At 38.1% G+C, this 18,723-nt stretch overlaps 1 protein-coding gene across 1 annotated transcript in view; it reads right to left on the reverse strand.

The window, feature by feature from the left end:
• tgfbr3 (transforming growth factor, beta receptor III) overlaps nucleotides 1–18,723 on the reverse strand; it is a 123,079-nt gene that overhangs the window by 97,115 nt on the left and 7,241 nt on the right. The window lies entirely within an intron of this gene.

Here is an 18,723-nt window from a genome sequence, read left to right on the forward strand (position 1 = left end):
TGTGAATTGTATCCTATTTTCCGTTATTAAAGTCAACTACGCAAAGTTGTATGGAATTGTAATGCGGTCAAGACCTGCCTGGAACTACTTTAGCAGTGTGTTTCCCTGAAAATAATTGAACACCTTAGAACGTTCGTCAACCAATCAGATTCAAACATTCAATGGCCCTAAATTTAAATGTTTAACTGTTTGCGAAGCCATCTCGCCGGTGATTCACGATGTATTCTGGGAACTTTCTCGTAGCCCTTCAGGATGTGCCTCCGAAAAATCTCCCTTTCGAGGGCTATGTAGGTAGGGGCAAGGGGTGAATTGGGATTGAGCCTTAGTAGAGTGCAGAGTAGCCCAGACTCTTTTATGGTGCTTTTGCATAATTTTTGAAGCTTTAAAGCTTCAGTCCCCATTTATTGTAATTTGGCAGAAATGAGCAATGAGTCTTCAAAGTTTCTCCATTTACATTCCACAAAAGAAACTCATATAGGTTTGGAACAATGTAAGGGGGAGTAAATTAAGACTTTTAAATTTTTAGGTGAAGTATTGCTTTTACAGAAGCAGAAAATGGAGAGGGACTCTGGCACTTCCCTTTTACTTCACTTTTAATTCACCACAGTTTGCTTTTATGTCCTCGGATCTTCTGAGAATTACTTTCGCTTTCACGCAGATTTAATCTTCAGGGTAAAATAACAGAAAGTTATCTCAAACCGCAGATACTCAAAGCAGTTTATGAGCATTATTGAATTTAGAGAGAGAGTGAAACATGGCTAGGGTCACATGGAGAGGCAGGAAATGCTCTTGTAGAAATTCAAATCAAGAACATTTCTGGCATTGAGGGTACTCAAAGTACTTCTGAAGTGCCCACTTAAAATGAAGCTAGAAACTTCCAAGAAAAATACTTGATTCATAGACACTTTTGGTAAAAGGCCAAGGGCCTGGATTTGGGCACGGGAAGTGATGTCAGTCCCTCATTGCCAGCAAAACCAAATCTGATACAGCTTTTCTAAATTAACTCAATTAACTTTTCTAATTAACTCAAATTACACAAAACTACAATGAACATTTAATCCTCATTGTACCTGGATGTGAAATAAAAAAATTAAAAAAAATCACAATATATGTTCAGTTGTGGTGAAGAAGGAGCTGAGCCGTAAGGCAAAGCTCTCGATTTACCGGTCAATCTACGTTCCTACTCTCACCTATGGTCATGAGCTTTGGGTCATGACCGAAAGGACAAGATCCCGGATACAGGCGGCCGAAATGAGCTTTCTCCGCAGGGTGGCTGGCCGATCCCTTAGAGATAGGGTGAGAAGCTCGGTCACTCGGGAGGAGCTCAGAGTAGAGCCGCTGCTCCTCCACATCGAGAGGGGTCAGCTGAGGTGGCTCGGGCATCTGTTCCGGATGCCTCCTGGACGCCTTCCCGGGGAGGTGTTCCGGGCACGTCCCACTGGGAGGAGACCCCGGGGAAGACCTAGGACACGTTGGAGAGACTATGTCTCCCGGCTGGCCTGGGAACGCCTCGGTGTCCCCCCGGAAGAGCTGGAGGAAGTGTCCAGGGAGAGGGAAGTCTGGGCTTCTCTGCTCAGACTGCTGCCCCCGCGAACCGGCCCCGGATAAGCGGAGGGAGATGGATGGATGGATGGATGTTCAGAATATGTGTTCTTGGACATATTATGAATGATTCTGATTCTTTAAAAAAAAAAAGTTTAACTTCATATTTTGTCAGTCATCTTATATTAATAATCATGGTATTACTATGTAACTATTATGATATAACTATGTAATAACTAAGGGCTGGTATTGACATTTCACAATTCGATTCGATTTCGATTCACAAGCTTGCAATTCGATTTGATTTCGATTCCGATTCGATTCAATATTGATTACTTTGGATATCAGGTAGGCTACAATACATGGTAAAATTCTCAAGGAAAACAAATCTCTTAACTAATGCTGTAAACTATGGGAGTCAGTTGTAGCCTACTAGGCTTCCAGGGCTTGACATTAACTTTTTGAGGCACTTGTCCTTCGGACAAGTAAATTTATGTTTCACTTGTCCATGCACAAAAGTCACTTGTCCGGGTAAAGATTTATAATTTTATCTAGGGCTGCACGATTTGGGGAAAATGTCATATTCCTATTATTGAGATCAATATTGCGGTTGTGATATGCGATTGCGATATAATAAACAAATGGTTTCATGAGTCAACTTGTTTGGTTCTAAACCAAATGCACACACAGATTAGTGATAATTCTGAAATTAGCAATAACAACTAAATGATTGATAACACCTATAATGATCAATAAGCCATTGATGTTTGGATAAAAATGAACTGTCTAACAGGTAGGACATATACAGAAATTGAATAAAGTTATCAAACAGTCTGCACAGCATAAATTATAAATTATATATAGACTACTCCTTATTAAAGCTACACAAGTTCTTTAGTCAAGAGCAGTGAGTAATTTTCTCTGTTCCCTTTGTTCTTTCATTAACTTTACTGACAGAACACTTTATTGGTAGCTGGCCCTTTAAGAGCAGCCGCTGTGGACAGAGACGCGGATCTCACACGCGCCTCATTCTCTCACGAGTCACAACTCTTTATGTCCATCATAAGACTGCTCTTGTGTTATGAAGATACTCGACAAATGACATTTTGGCTTAATTGTGTGTGTTGATGTTCGTTCAAGCGCGAAAGAGAACTGTATTCTGGCGCGCGGTCTGTGCATGCGCATCATACTGGTGCGCGTCTTTCTGCGAGTCACATTCAGGACATTCACAGGCCATTCACATTCAGGACATGTCTTCGTTTCAAATCTGTAAAATTAAATCTGTAAAATAGACGTAACGAGTGGCACATAACGTGAAGTAACATGGCATTTTATTTTGTTTGAAATTTAACTTGTCCGGTCGGACAACTAATTTTCTCTTCTACTTGTCCTACAAAAAATCCACTTGTCCCGGACAAGCGGACAAGCCTTAATGTCGAGCCCTGGCTTCATTAGCCTACTATATTGAAGGGACAAAATTTACTGATTTGTATCTAAACACTTAAATTACACTTTTATTTATTTTTATAATAATAAAGTTATATGAAAAATAAACATTTAAATGGTGGCTGTTAAAAGAACTTGACAGATTTGCCACTGCGCCAAAACGTTATGTTTTTGAATTTCATAAGAAAATGGACGTAATTTGAAATCTGAGAATTTGTTTCATATCAATAGTAACAAAACACAAAGATTATTGCGATTTATTGGATGGGATGCGCGCTACAATGATCTATTCATTCGTCAACTGAAAACAGGATGACTAGCCTAATCGATTCTTGGGACTTAAGAATCGATATCGATTCGTAAAAATTTGAATCGATTAAAATCGAGGAATCTATATTTTTAAGCAGCCCTATAATAACTAGTCTTCTAAATATCCACCTGTATTTTTCAGCCTGTCAATTTTTTACAATCCAATCAATTTACAATCAATTCCCACCCTACATGTATTCTCATTGAATATCATCTTCCACTTCAAAAGCATTAAATTAATAAAATAAAAATGTTAATGAGCAACATTTAACATTAAATACATCATCAGTATTTTCAGACACACCTTGAAGAGAAACAATGTTCCAACCATGCTGAGCTATGTTACATAACCTGAAACCTGATCATGTGCAGCAAAGCTATAAAGAATATGTTTTTAATTAAACTAAACCACCGTAAGCCTAGTCTCAGGACAGTAAATGGGAACAGAGGCTCTGAGGGGTCACAGATTCAGCATGGTGGACTCTATCTATATAAACCATAAGGAAACAAATATCTGTTCTCATATAAAATGAGGGATTAAGGCCAATCCTCAAAACCTTCTGCCTCTTTGCTGCTCCATGAAATTCCCAGGCTCTGTGAAGCTACATCAAGCACATTTAATGAACACAAAATTCTCCCTGCTTGTGTTTTTATCAGTAATCATTAGACCTGCGCTGCTTATCCTACTGTAACTCACTCCCATTCCAGCCAGAGGCCACAAATACAGGAAGCCAATGTACTCCTTAGCAGGGAATAGAGGGAGTTAAGTTCATCTGTCTGTGAATGAAATATGGTTTCACAGAATGCCATTGAGGAGCAACATGCAGGTGAAGAGAGGGGTAGAGAATATGGACGAAAGACACGAAAAGCTAGTGGGAGGTAATTAGGGCTGCACAATTAATCGAATTTCTAATTGCGATTACAATTACGGATGCCACGATTACGTAATCGTTCAAAGCCGCGATTACAAAAGAAAATCCACTCTGCGTGTGTGTTTAGAGCATAATTATGTAATGAGAGGCGAATCACGACTAATTCAGAAAACCAAGCACAATATGACATACCAGGCAGTGACGTAAGTGTACGCTGAAATAAAAAGTCTTTCAACTCAGAAAACAGAATTTACTGTCCTGTCAGCCGTTATACTGTGCTCGTAGCGCGCACTCTTTAATTGCACGCGCAAATGCGGCGGCGCGCACTGTGTATCGCTTCACTGTATAAAGTGTAGTGGTGGGCCGTTATCGGCGTTAACCTGCTGCGTTAACGTGAGACTTTTATCGGGCGACAAAAAAAATATCGCCGTTAATCTATTCTCAAAGTTGGGTTGGTATCATAAAATAGCTTTTTCGAATATCGTTATATTTTCGCGCAGCAGGGTACTTTCCTGTCAGGGACACAAGGTGTATACTTTTACATGTTACGTTGATCGTTCCTCTTGTTACTTTAATTGTTGTAAAATGAGTTTATTCCAAGCGCGCTGTATCTTTTTTATGGGCATGAGCGATGCTCAATTTACAAATGAATCACTCTTTTGGGTCGATTCTATTCAAAGACTTCATCAAACAAGTTGGCAGATCTGTCTAAATCGATTCGCGAATCAGTTCTGTTCAGTTCCTCACGCACTGAATCGTCTGAACTCTGAAGCGCGTTCAATCACACTCGACACGGAGTCGTAACAGGAAGATTTAAGAACATCAAGAGCTACAGTTTAGTCTAATGAAAGCAAATCTACAAATGCATCATATTTTTGCCAGCGATGAAGATCTTTATTAGTTGAACATCTTCGTAAGCTGTCTGTGAATGAATGATTCCACAGGACGATACATTCGATTTCATTTCATTCAGGTAATACGTTTTACAACCAAACAGATTATTACGCCACGATAGCACTACTAAAAAGTATGACATTATCCGTTGGACATATACATTAATTTATAGGCTACAAAATAAATAAGCTACCATTGTGTACAGTTTATGAAATGAACACCCGCCATCCCGCGGTAATGTGTGTGTATTGCGCAGGGGCATAGTCACACGAATAGTTTACATTGATTGAAACTAATTTGTTTAAAAAGGAGGAGGCTATTGCCGCTAAAGGCAGGTTCACATAAAATCATTATTACATATGACATTATTTTTTGATCTAACTAGCATCTGGTTTGGCGATGCAAAAACGGACTGTAGCTACGTCGTGCTTATTGTTTTTTTCTTCTTCCAATTAGCCTACTATGTTTTTAAAAAAACGACGAAAACATGTTACTTGTTCAATTAATAAACAGTTTGTTTGATGACAAATCGCTAAAGATGAAATTGGCCTCCCTTTCTGTCATTGTAATTGTGCGTTTTATTTATTTATTTTATTTAAAAAAAAATTTTGACCGATATTCGACTTTTGCTCCTCTATTGTCGAATGGCATTTTTGGCAGAAATTCACATCCCTACGCGAGGCGAACTATTCTCAAAGACTTAATTTTAGTCATTATTTGGGTAGCACACATATTCTGAATGCCTTCGGCAGAATTCAAATGAGCCATTTTAATCTAGATTAATCTAGATTAATTCCAAGATTCCAGTGAGATTAATCTAGATTAAAAAAATTAATCTATGCCCACCTCTAATAAAGTACAAAAGAAACTAGGTGCATGCAACATTGTTACAATGTAAATTATTAAGTCACGAAATAAAAGTAAAATACCAATAAATCACGTGTTAGCTGAGAAGGATTTGCATGCAGGTATGATTTTCATTCTATTCACCAGGAGCTGTTTCATTTACAGTTCTTGTTAGTATTGTGTATTTACCATGGTAACTGTCGTTTCCATAACCCAAAAATGCCACTTTATTTTCACTTTGTGTTATTTTTTATATTATTAAATGACTGTGGTGACTCATATCAACATTGTATTAACAAAAACTAGTTTGGGACTGCTATTTAATTGCTTTAGCATAGTCCTAATGTTTTTCTAGTCTTTACTATGAGTCATTCTTACAAATTATGTGTATGTTAAGTACAGGGGGACAGTACTTGTGTGTGTTAACAATTTTTGTGTAAACATGTATTATAATATGCCTATATATATATTCAATGTAAATTGTGATAATCGTAATTAATAAATCGCAATTACAATTTCAAGGGAATAATCGGCAATTATGATTTTTGTCATAATCGTGCAGCTCTAGAGGTAATTCTGCACGCTGTTAGCAGATGCGATAAACTTCAACATCAGTGTGATGTTAAACCAGCATCTATCAAATGCCAGAAGAAGCCATTTTAACAATAAGTGTTTGGTTTTAAACAACTAAATTCTCAGTTACAGTTCTTTTTCGAAAACATGAAGGGATGAAAAACATTCATGTCTAGGAGAGTAGAGGGCTGATCAAGGTATGGCAATGACTTTGTCTCAAAACCTACTGATTGCTAAATGCCTACATATGCATCTAAGGTCCAAAATTTTTATTTTTTTTCAAAATTAATTTATGTTCCTTATAAAGTTACTGACCAACTGGCGAATAACTACTTTTTACTCACATTTGGCACTTGATGAGTGTTCATTTTGGAACCCTTTGGCGGCCATCTAGCATCCTATAAAGGAACTGCAAGTGACGGATTTAAGACACACTTCACCGGCGACATTGGTAATAGTCACTTGTGGCATATAAATAGAAAACATCTTTTGAACCCCACACAACACTTATTCACACTACACAACCATGTTTCTTGTCATCTGTCATCGTCTTCATTGAAGAATGCATACTACACGACACAACACTGACAAGCAGCACAAACTACAACACATTTGGTAAAGAGGCAGTCCCGACCAACAGCGGAAAATTTTCTCCGTGACTACGAGATTTTTCCTTTTTTACCATGTGCACTGTGATTGGCTGGATTATTGCAACCTTGTCACTGCATTGCACACACTACTAGATCACGAGGCGATAATATCAAACTGGTTTGAAAATATCACACCGTCTGTGACTGCTTGAGACAGGAGACCGCAACAAACACAGATTTGGCCGTGATCCGGAGTTTTGTCGCAGACCTTGGAAATCTGTCTGCGACAGCAAAATCCAGACAAAAGTTGTGTAGTGTGAGCTTGCCTTCAACTAAATCCTTCAGAATGAGCAACCCTTTGTTCCATGTCCAAATATGTTACCAGGTGTATTTTTGTGTATGGATAAAGAGCTGTAAATCAGTGTCGGGGAAAAAGGTTCAGGGACAATCGTGGCCTTGAACCTCAGATGTTAAAGCGCGTATGGATGGAGACACATCTTTCATTTCTCAGGTAGGAGGAGAGAGAGAGGGGAAGAGGCAGCTCCGGGGTCAGAGTAAAATTCATGGCCACCGTTACTAGTCTAGAGAGACGGCAAAGCTCACATAAGACTTTTCCTCCGTCCTGCTCTCATTTTTTTTCTCTCTCTCTCTCATCGGCACTCCTAAGGTAGGTATAAATCAATGGTCTTTGAAGTAAAAGATGACATGGCCATTTCCCAGAGGACATGAGAAGAAAAGAGGAGAGGAAGACTCTCAACAAACAGCTCGACAGCTGCTCCATACAGACCTGCACATGTGTGTGCACGACTGGCTTTAATGTCCGACCTGCCGAAACATACAGTCTGACTGCTGACACACACGTAAAGAAACAGGAATGTATGCATCATACATCAACATGCACATGACAAGGGAGATAGAGAGCAGCTTAGCTAACATACATTACATCGCCAAGAGCAGGCAAAATGCATCCAACTCATTCTCATGGCAAATCGTAACTATCGTAAGTTTGGGTGAACTAGTGAATTTCCATGACATTATGTGGTGGAATAAAATGGCATTGGTAAAGAGGTACACTAACTTTTGTTTAAAAAAAATGTAATGAGGGCACAGTTGTTTAGTGTAAAGGGAATAACTCCACAACTATGTGACAATTGTAACTCAAATATATATAGTATATATATATTTTTTTTTTAGTTACAAAAATATATATATAATTTTTTTTTTTTTTTTTTTAAATATATATTATGATGGATTTTCATAGACTGAACGTTGTGTCTGCATGTAACAAGTGCAAAGCAATTAAAGCTACACATAGTACTCATTTGAAAAGTGGAAAAAATAAATGATGAAGGCATGGTTAAAAATTCCCAAGACAATTGTAATGTCTTGAAATCTGTCACATTTTAATAAATATCAACCGTTATTAAAGCTAACCGTTACCAAAAGTGCCCAAAGATGAAGAGGCACACAAATACAAAGGATTGCAATAGATCACCAAGATCAATAGAAAAAGACAATAACAGTCACATGATAAAAATCAATAGTTAATCAATCAAAAGCACCATGGAACAGCAGGACATTCATGGTGTTTGATTGGTAGAAAATAGTCCTCCATTCAGTCAGACAGGGAAGAGTGCTTTTCAATGATACAGCTTGTTCCCTGTAGTGCCTCTTACCGTAATGGCAAACTAAACATTCCTCTGACCTCACTGCATTGTCAGCATAAGAACAGCACAGCACAACTACTGGCTGACTCCTCGAAAATGGGGTGCACAAAGGGGAACGTGCCTTCTCACTAGGTTTTAGCAGATACTTGTTATTTTTTTTATTTTTTGCTTTTAATCAGAAAACAGTCCCTCTTTGAGGTTCTCGGTTACAATTCAATTATAGTTCTCTTGTTTTAACATACAATGAATCCAAGGCAAGACTAAATTTCTTCATGAAGAAGTTCTTGAATGAGTAAATTTCATCAGTAATGTTCACAAAGAAACACACATGCACACACGTAGAAGATTCTCTTCTGTAATAGCACCTGAATAAACTTGAGGCAACTGTTGTATGTAACACATAAACAAGGAAAGAGAGGGTCCAATATCAGAGTAAACACTCCAAGTCCTGTGGCTATTTGGACAGCGATTCTTCTTCCCTCCATGGCAGCTCTTCAACTAGGACTCTCCTCTGATAAACAAAAGACGTCATGTTTTTCGAGTCATCGGTGAGAGCCACCACCTCTCTAAGATATGCTCCAAATCTTCCAAATAAATTTTAACAAAAAAAAAAAAGGGAAAACAGTGAATCTTTTATATAAAAAAAAATCTTGTTATGTTTATAAAGAATTGATAGACGAATACTAAGAAGGTTGATGTCTAACTTTAAAAAAAAAAATAAGGACGAGGGTGATGAATGGAGTCCTGGAACACCAAAGACCCAAGGTATGCGTTTAAGGGTTAATATATATTAATATTTTTGGAATTACACTGTTTTCAGCTATTAAGTTATATAAAATATATATGAAAATCTATAGAACCGTTTTTGTTATTGTCGTTTTATGCTCCCACCTGTCTCAACAATTGATGGTACCAATGACACGCCTGACAGAGTGGGCACACAGGAAATAAAGACCGTTCTGTAAGTGTGAGTCAGGAAGGGCAAGCTGAGGGCATCAGCATGTTGAATCAGTGTTTCACAAGCTGTAAAACACTCAGAGGGCATACAATCAGCCCTTTTAAGGTCAAAGGGCAGGCTGTCAATGAAAGACAAGTCAAAAGTCAGCTCTCCTTCTTCCAAGCACATAACAGCCTTTGGTACTCAGCATAAAAAGTTACAAAGGGTTGGATGAAGTGTGAAGTGTTATAGTCAGGATGACACATATGCCCTGTCCCAAATGGCACCCTAAACCCTACAAGTCCGTGCTTTAGCAACGAAACTCTGAGGAATTATCAGCTAGATTTCAGATCAGTTTGAATTTTCGGTTTGGAATCTCTTGTATTATCTTTGACTACAGGACATGGGCTGCAAACTGTGGCTTTTTGTTGCAAAAACCAGTCAAAAAAGGGTCGGATGACAAGCTTTTTTTTAACAATATCATTTTTTAGCATACTGCTATGTGGTAGCTAGGGTGTCATAGGTGATCGCTAAACTGTTCATTACTTGTCCAAATGGTCACCTCAAAGTCACATTGGAAAAAACAGGCCTCTACCATCAATTTTGCAAAATTCCAAAAAAACTTACCTATAATTTAATGCTTATGTTCTATGTTCTAAGCTAATGTTCTAGCTGAAATGAAGACTAGAGGCAGTAAAACAACAACTTTTATTCACTTTTACTCACTTATTATGATTGCATGGGAAGTTTTTCAATTAATTAAGACCTAATAAAGCACAGTTCCTTGCACAATATGCTTTAGTGTAGGATTTGCAACCTAATACATTTTGATGTTTGCATCACATAATCAGCTCCATATATACATTTTCTGACATCTGGTACAGTGTTGCACTTGCGATGCAAAGCTTCCTAGTACGAGTCCTGTTAAACCCGAGTCTCGTTAAAAGAGCTAAAATGGCATGGATATTCAACAAACGCGTTTTTATCATTTGCTTTTGGTAACACTATTAGTAAGGTTTAGGGTAGGGTTTACTGTGAGTGGTACTGTTATTTTTTAACGCAATAGAGCATTACCTTTTAGCATTACATCTAATTTCTGAACTGCCACGGTATGCACAACAACCAATGTAATAAAATCCTGCACTGAACACTTTACACTTAACACTTTAGGAGTTTGTTCAAATATTTAACCCGAGTATGCTTCCTTTATCAAGCATTTACTGCCAGTGGCGGCTGGTGATAATTATTTGGGGGGGGGGGGGGGGGGGGCGGTGAAAATAAATACAAATAAATTTCAGATAGATGTTTGAGGTCTCTTACCCCTGTTGTTGTCCACAAAACTTCAGTGCCAACACTTTGAAATAAAAGACAGAGAAAGCAAAAAAGGGAATTGCTAACATCACGTCCAGCCAGCCACCTCCGTTTCTCATAACAAGCGCTGGTGAAGCTCTGGGTGTAGCTTCGTCCTCTGTCACTGGCCTGCTGCTGGATTTGTAAATCGGGTTGGTCCGGTCCGAGATCCTTAATCCTTTTTTTTCTTCCAGCGAACGCTTTGTGAAAGGTTTTTTTTGTAAATCAATGACAGAATTTGGTTTAACTGCTGCCATTATCGATACGAAAGTGATCAGCCTATCAAGGTTTTGGCAGAGTCGCCTGCGCACTCGCAGTAGTGGCCAAAAGCGTAAAGTTGAATGACAGGTGATGAGAACCAATCATATTGGATAAAATAACATGTATTCAATTCTGATTCGGCAGGGACGCAGCAATCTGCGTCCGGAGAAGAATCTTTAAGAAACCAATTAGAGACCAACTTTAGGTCACATGCTGCCCGAAAATTTAAGGCCTCAGATAGACATCCATTTGTCCGGCGTCCCTCGTCCATGAAACGCATGAAACATATTGAAAAACTGAAAATAGTTAACCGATTAAAGCCAGTTTTTATTAAATGCTGAGGCTCTTACTACCAGCCTGCACATCGTATGATTAAACTATTTTATTTTTATTTCATTTTTATATACATGTATATTTCTGGAATTTTGATGGGGGCGGCGCCATTGACAAGCCGCCACTGTTTACTGCACAGATCAAAGATTCCTGGAAACGTGATTTTCTATCTTTGAGTTTTTTTCAAAAAACATATCTTAAAAGGTAGGAAAGAGGAAAAACGGAAAGTAAGAAGAAAGGGAAAAGCGAGCCACAGCACAGTAAATATTTCAGGACCCTCTAACGTCTGAGTGTGAGACACTTTATAACCTATGCTGAAGTGCAGAAAGAATTAAGCTCAGTAAACAGGACTATGTATTGGACTGGATTGAATGGGTGGGGGGGGGGGGTATAATCTATAGTTAAATATGCATGCAAAGTTGTGGCCATAATAAACTTCATTATGATAATGGATCACATACACCTGAGCAATATAATACACATAGTTTTGTTCATTATTTTAAAATAAGTATGTAAGGGTTATGTAAAATTATTAGACAGGTCAAATAAAAGTTTTGTTTTTAATACATCTGTTTGCTAAAACAGATATTTACATTTATATTCTGCAAATATAAAATAACAATTTATTTTAGACAGTAATCCTGTCCAAAAGTGTACATACCCTAAAGCAGTGCTTTTCAACCAGTGGGCATCAGCAAACTTCCAACCAGGCTCAAGATGATTTAACATGATTTAAAATAAGATAGAACAATAATTAAACTCTGCTAAAACAACTAAATATTGAAAATGCATAATCTTAAGTTTAATTTATTTTAAAGTTTACATTTTTTTTAAATGACTTAATTTTTTCTCATTATGCCAAGCTCTATATTCTTAAAAATAGTTATCCTTAATATTTATTCAGTAAATCATGAACAACTGGAACAGTCATATAAATGCATTGGTTAAAAAGCGTGTGACTCCTGAAGAACATTCAGCTCCATGCACCATTTTATTTACACAAACTATTGTCTGGACTTCAAATAGTACTGAGGACAAAATACTAATATATATATATATATATATATATATATATACACACACACACATCATGATTTAACTCTCCTCTTAGGGGTAGGTAAACATATTAACACAATTGTGTAAATGTAATTATTTCAGATTTCATCCGGCAGTATTATCTATTTGTTTTTTGCACAACCAGCACAAAAGGAGTTAACTGTAGCGATATGATTCTTCTCATCTTTTTCAATGAATCCACGGCACGCTCCCTAGACCTCTCCAAATCTTGTGGCCTGTGTTTTTCGTTTTCTTTTCTTTTTTCCAGCACTCTATGAAACACAATGGAAAATGCAGGGTCACCCCAGCTGTTCTCCATTAGGTTTCTGGCTGAGGTCGTCTACACACTCACTTACTGGCATAACGGTTGTGGTGGAGGGGAAAGAGATAGAGAGAGAGAGAGCGAGAGAGTATCAGACCGACTCGAAGAGATTGCGAGCCGTGGTGTAGATTGCAGTAACCTGTAATTAAGCCAATGGCGGGTTGCTGTTGCTATATAAACATCCCTACACCTCTACCTCGTGCCAACCCAAGAGCAGTGAAGGAGTCTGGCTACTAACACTTAAATCACAGAGCAACATCTGGTTTAGAAAGGAGATCTCACTCGCTCTCGTTCCTTCCAGTGTGGAGTCGTGTGGTGGTTTGGATCTCACTGCCTCCACTGCACCACGGCTCAAATTGCAGCGGTTGCGCAATACAATTTGGAGGCCCTCATATACACACACACACAGACGTACGCACATTCAGACGTAGTCCGTCACACAAACCATAAAACAGCACATAGATCATTTGACCTCAAACATTTGGAGAGGCACTATTATAGTCTGTCTGATTCTGTGCCTGGTTCTTAATAGAGGAAAAGCAGACGAGTCATTTTAAATGAGAATATGAAAATAAAATGTTGTTCGGGGTCGTTTCTCAGAGCAAGAGACTAAACAAACATGTATTTTACATTGCAGGGCTTAACAATAAGGATTTGTTTTCTCCATTTATTGTACCTGCCTTGCCAACGTTTTAACTTTGTAGACCAATAGTGATAAAACTTAATAATACTTCTATTAAAAAAAAACTGACAGAATAAATGCTTTTCTTTTGCGCTTTATATTCATCAAATAATCCTGAAAAAATGTAGCCTATCACAGTTACCTCAAAAATATTAAGCAGCACTGTTTTCAACATTGATAACATGTTACTTGCGTACCAAATCAGCATATTAGAACGATTTCAGAAGGATGACGTGTGATCATTTCTAAAGAATCATAAATGCCACTTGATTATTCAGCTTTGCTATGACAGGAATACATTACATTTGAAAAAATACATGGACCACAAAACCAGACACAATGGTCAATTTTCTGAAATTGCTGAATTGTTAGGATAGGACAATATTTGGCTGAGATACAACTAGCCTATTTGAAAATCTGGAATCTGAGAGTGCAGAAAAATCTAAACATTGAGAAAATCGCCTTTAAAGTTGTCCATTTATGTTTCGCATTTACTCACAATTTTTTTATATATATATATATATAATTATGGTAGGAAATTTACAAAGTATCTTCATGGAACATGATCTTTACTTAATATCCTAATGCTTTTTGGCATAAAAGAAAAATCAATAATTTTGACCAATACAATGTATTGTTGGCTATTGACACAAATACCGTGCGGTTTTGTGGTCCAGGGTCATATATATATATATATATATATATATATATATATATATATATATATATATATATACACAGTAGTCAATATTGGAAGTGGATCAAAAAAGTTAATCAAAGTTGTTCTAAGAACGTGTATCGTTCAAAATTAATGTATAACTCAAAAACATCCAAAAAATCATTTAAGCACATGCACATTATCAATGAACAAAATGCAGTAAAACACACACACACCAGTTCCATCAACAGACCTGAATCTATCTCACACTGGCCCTGAGCCATGCCAAATGTTGAGCCCTGCCTTGATATGGTTTATTCAGTGTTTTGGGTCATTTATCTCCACAAAGCAAAGCCTTTATTGTTTTAAAATGAGGATGAAGGACTGATCCCCTCCAAAAGTGTGTCATTAAGCTGAATATACCTGAAGGTATATTACTGTAAACTCACCTTTCAGCACTAATTCTATGTCTTTGTCACATGACAGAAAATAGACGAACAATCTGTATGGGGCCTACAGGCATGACGAGACTGCCACTCATCCCCGTGAGCTGTGGGAGGGTAGAAAACGATGGATTGCTGAGGGGAAAGGGAGGCGTTTCACCCGTGTACATGAGCCAACGCGTGTTCCTGCAGCCGCCCCACAGGCCACACGCTCGGCCCTCGGTGTAACCAGCATCCTGCAAGAGCTGTTTTTGGCAAGTGCTGCAAATTAATATCTGGCAGGATTTCTGCTCCATTCTCCACTTCACCAGTGAAACTTGAGGGCTTCCAAAAACCCTGCCATCCCATAATAACAGGCCGTACCGAGAATCTACAGCTTGGCAAAATGAGAGACCAAAAAAAGGCAACTCCGATTTACAAAAAGTGCTTAGAAAGGAATTTCTGACAAATGAAGGGATGAAAAGAGGCAGTGAGAGAGAGAGAGTAAATGTATTGAAGAACAGACAGCTTGTTTAAAAATACTTATTAAAGAGAAAGTTTATCCAGAAAATGAAAATTCTAGCATCATATATTCAACCTTTCAAATCTGTGTACTTTTTCTCCTCCATGGAACACCAACAGAGATATTTAACAGTTGATATTTTTCCATACAGTGAAAGTGGACAGGGACAAGCATCCTCTAAATTCATAAGAGAGCTTCATATGAACAGACAGAAATTTAACTTGCTATTCACATTAATCTTGCCTTGAAAATATTCTGTGACAGCCATGGCTGAATGACATGCGGGTGAGTAAATATGGCTATTTAAAGTTGAACATATTATTCAGACTATTTCAAGATTATTCAAAATCTTAAAGCCTGTTTTTCATTCACCGCTTTGGCCATTCACAGCGGCAGCATAACAAATCTTTAGTTCACGTTCGGGCAATGATGAGAGGGACAAAGTTTACCAATTAATGTCATTTTACTCATTCTTGCAGGGTAAAGTTGTCAGAGTTACAGTTCATGATAACTCCCGAGTGGATTGACTTAAATAAACAAACACAGCAACACAGAAAGTTTCTTGCACCGCACAGCGAGAGTATTCACGTCCCTCACACGAGCACGCTTGATATGAACCACATTACCATGATGCATTTCGCAAGGACTACAACACCCGTAGTTATTGATTTTAAAGCGATAACCCTTATTTTCCTCTCCCATAACATCTGTTCGGACCAACATAACAACCCCCCCCTTCTCATAGGAGAAGAAAACACAGTCTCATGAATAATTATGAGACACCAACGCATCATCAAAGTATTATAGTGTACTGCCACATCACAACCTGTGACATGGACACGATGTAGATTTTAAATCCGGAAGACGAAAATATTTCCGGGGGAAAAACTCAAAATTAACCAGTTTTCCAATTATATCTAACATATGCTCACATTGATGTTCAACACACATAGGCTACCTCGGTTAAAACCTCAGAAAATTTAGTTTAGGGTTTCATGACCTATTAAATGTGAGTCTCATTAACATGTGCTCATTACATATAGACCTAAAAATAATACATGTCACCTGTGAAACACTATTCCTGCTGTATCAGTCACGTCACATGAGATCCTGGGACACAGTGGGAGATATTTTCTTCCTAATCTATTATATATATTACACATTTCTCCACTGTCACAGGAGATTCAGTGTTGTGGAAGAGACGTTCTGATGACAAGGTCTCAGAAGACATGGAGATGTTCATATATCACACCTCTATCATCTCTAGAATCAGATGACTACAGCTGAACACAGGTTATGACTGGAAGTGATCTGAAGTCCATGTGGAAAGGGCTCAGGGCTGCAGACACTCTGATGCTGCAGATTAGATAATGTCCTAGTTTTTTAGAAAACAAGAGACTTCAGGGAGGCCGCTATGCTCTAAAACAAAAGGAAGTACAAGGAAAATATTGAGCATGCCCAGATATGACAGCAATAAAGTTTGTTTAGACTCCAATTTGATCAAAATCAACATCACCCAAAACAAGGGTTTGGAACAGCTTCATCAAGAATAAAAAAAATAAAAATAAAAGAAGGAAGAGCCTCAATAAATGTGCTCCATGAAAATGTGCCAACCTGTCTGAGGAAGACTCTAAGAAGCAAATATATAGTGCAAAGCAACAATACTGGCTCAAGAGTATTAAAGGAAAGGGTAGGTAGAATTGTTTTCTGGCCAAATTTCACTAAACTCAAGAGACGTTCTGACACAGTAGCCTTTGTCCTCCTGCTTTACCATCACTAACAGGAACCGTTCCGCTTTGAGCAGCTCGAGACTCGGGTCAAACATCTCGCTTTACCAGCTGTGTTGATGGAGGTGTTTGTCCTATGTTAGTGTTACGCTGACCAACAATTCAGATAATATTATTAAAAAGTCCTCTACTTTCTTAGCTTATTTATATATGGCATAATTCTCACCTCTGAGAATTGTTTACTATTATAACCCTTTAATGCAGCTTTCTGACAGCTGTATACTTCATATAATTAGTAGCTTGGGAATTTAACACATTAACATTTTTAATGTACAAGAAAAAAAGTGTAAACTGTAGATTTAATCATGCCCCCTCAACAATAAATGAATGTTTTTCCACCAAATATTTACACTACTTTCCTTTCTTTTTTTTTCTTGAGAAGAAAAGCATTTGGTTTGAGTGACAGAGAAATCGCAAAACTGCTGAGAATGGCCAATGGGATCTGTTACCAACAAAGAGACATTTGACTGAACAAGTGGAAGTAAAATCATAGAACTGTGTGAAATACATGCACTCTTAAGTCATAACACTCCATTCCGACAACCCAAACTTGATGACTGTCATAATTTTGCCTGTTCCTTCTGTTTGTTTGGTTTCTGCCATATTGTTTTCTTTCCCTTTTTCTCTTGGCATGCAACTGTCAGGGTGCTGTGCCAGAGGGGAACAAATCATCACTCTTCTGAAGAGACTGAGCCAACAAGCCCTGATCAATCACACAGATAGAGCTGCATGAGTCGGGTTAGAGGACGCATATGACGTGCGGTGCTGGTGTTTCGGGCTGAGAGATTGAGGCTGTCAGCACTTTCTTAATGCAAATCCCCCCGGCCTTTGCTCTCTGACAGCCAGATCTTGAAGACTCATGCTGGGAGGAACCGGGGAAATTCCGAACACAGGGGGCGAATCGTGATTGCCTGACAAAACAGGCAACACTGCCTCACTCCGTCAAGACAATGAGCACCGAGGCACAGCTTATCGAGAACACGCCCTGCGAAGAGTCTCGGCAAAGAACATGCCCCGATTTCTGTGTTAGACTAGATGCAGGCACGCTTACGGTCAATTATAGTGTTATTTCATCATAATATTGATGAATATTATTGGTTTATCACCCTTCATATTATTAACCAATGCTATGGCTTTGATTTCGTTATCAATGAGGTAGCAAGCACATCATAATAATTAAACTGAAGAGCTAGTAACACATCATATAGTATACATTTACATTAATCAGATACACTACTTTTCACAAGTCCGGGGTCAGAACACAGTTTCAATTAAATTGATCATCAACTGTTTGGTTACTGACACTCTTCAAAATATCTTCTTTTGTGTTCATTATAACCCAAAAGAAAGAACTTCATACAGGTTTGGAACAACTTGAGGGTGAGCAAATTATGACAGAATTTTCCTTTTTGGGTGAACTTCCCCTTTAAGCAATGAAGCTTGTCCCTGTCACAGTCACCCCACAATGCACGTTAAGCATGTTCAACTGTCTGACATCTTTTGCCTAACTAACTTTTTGTCAAAAAAAGGCAGATAGGGTCCATTTGGCACTGCTTGGTGACCAGAAATGTACACTTTACCTATTAACACACACTTTAATACATCAAAATTAGCCAAGGGAGCTTGAGCTCTGGTATTTACTTCCTCGTGAGC

This window comes from Siphateles boraxobius, unplaced genomic scaffold (genome assembly GCF_051911475.1).
Source record: "Siphateles boraxobius isolate OS27281-9 unplaced genomic scaffold, OSU_SipBor_1 41, whole genome shotgun sequence".
In the NCBI taxonomy this organism is placed as follows: domain Eukaryota; kingdom Metazoa; phylum Chordata; class Actinopteri; order Cypriniformes; family Leuciscidae; genus Siphateles; species Siphateles boraxobius.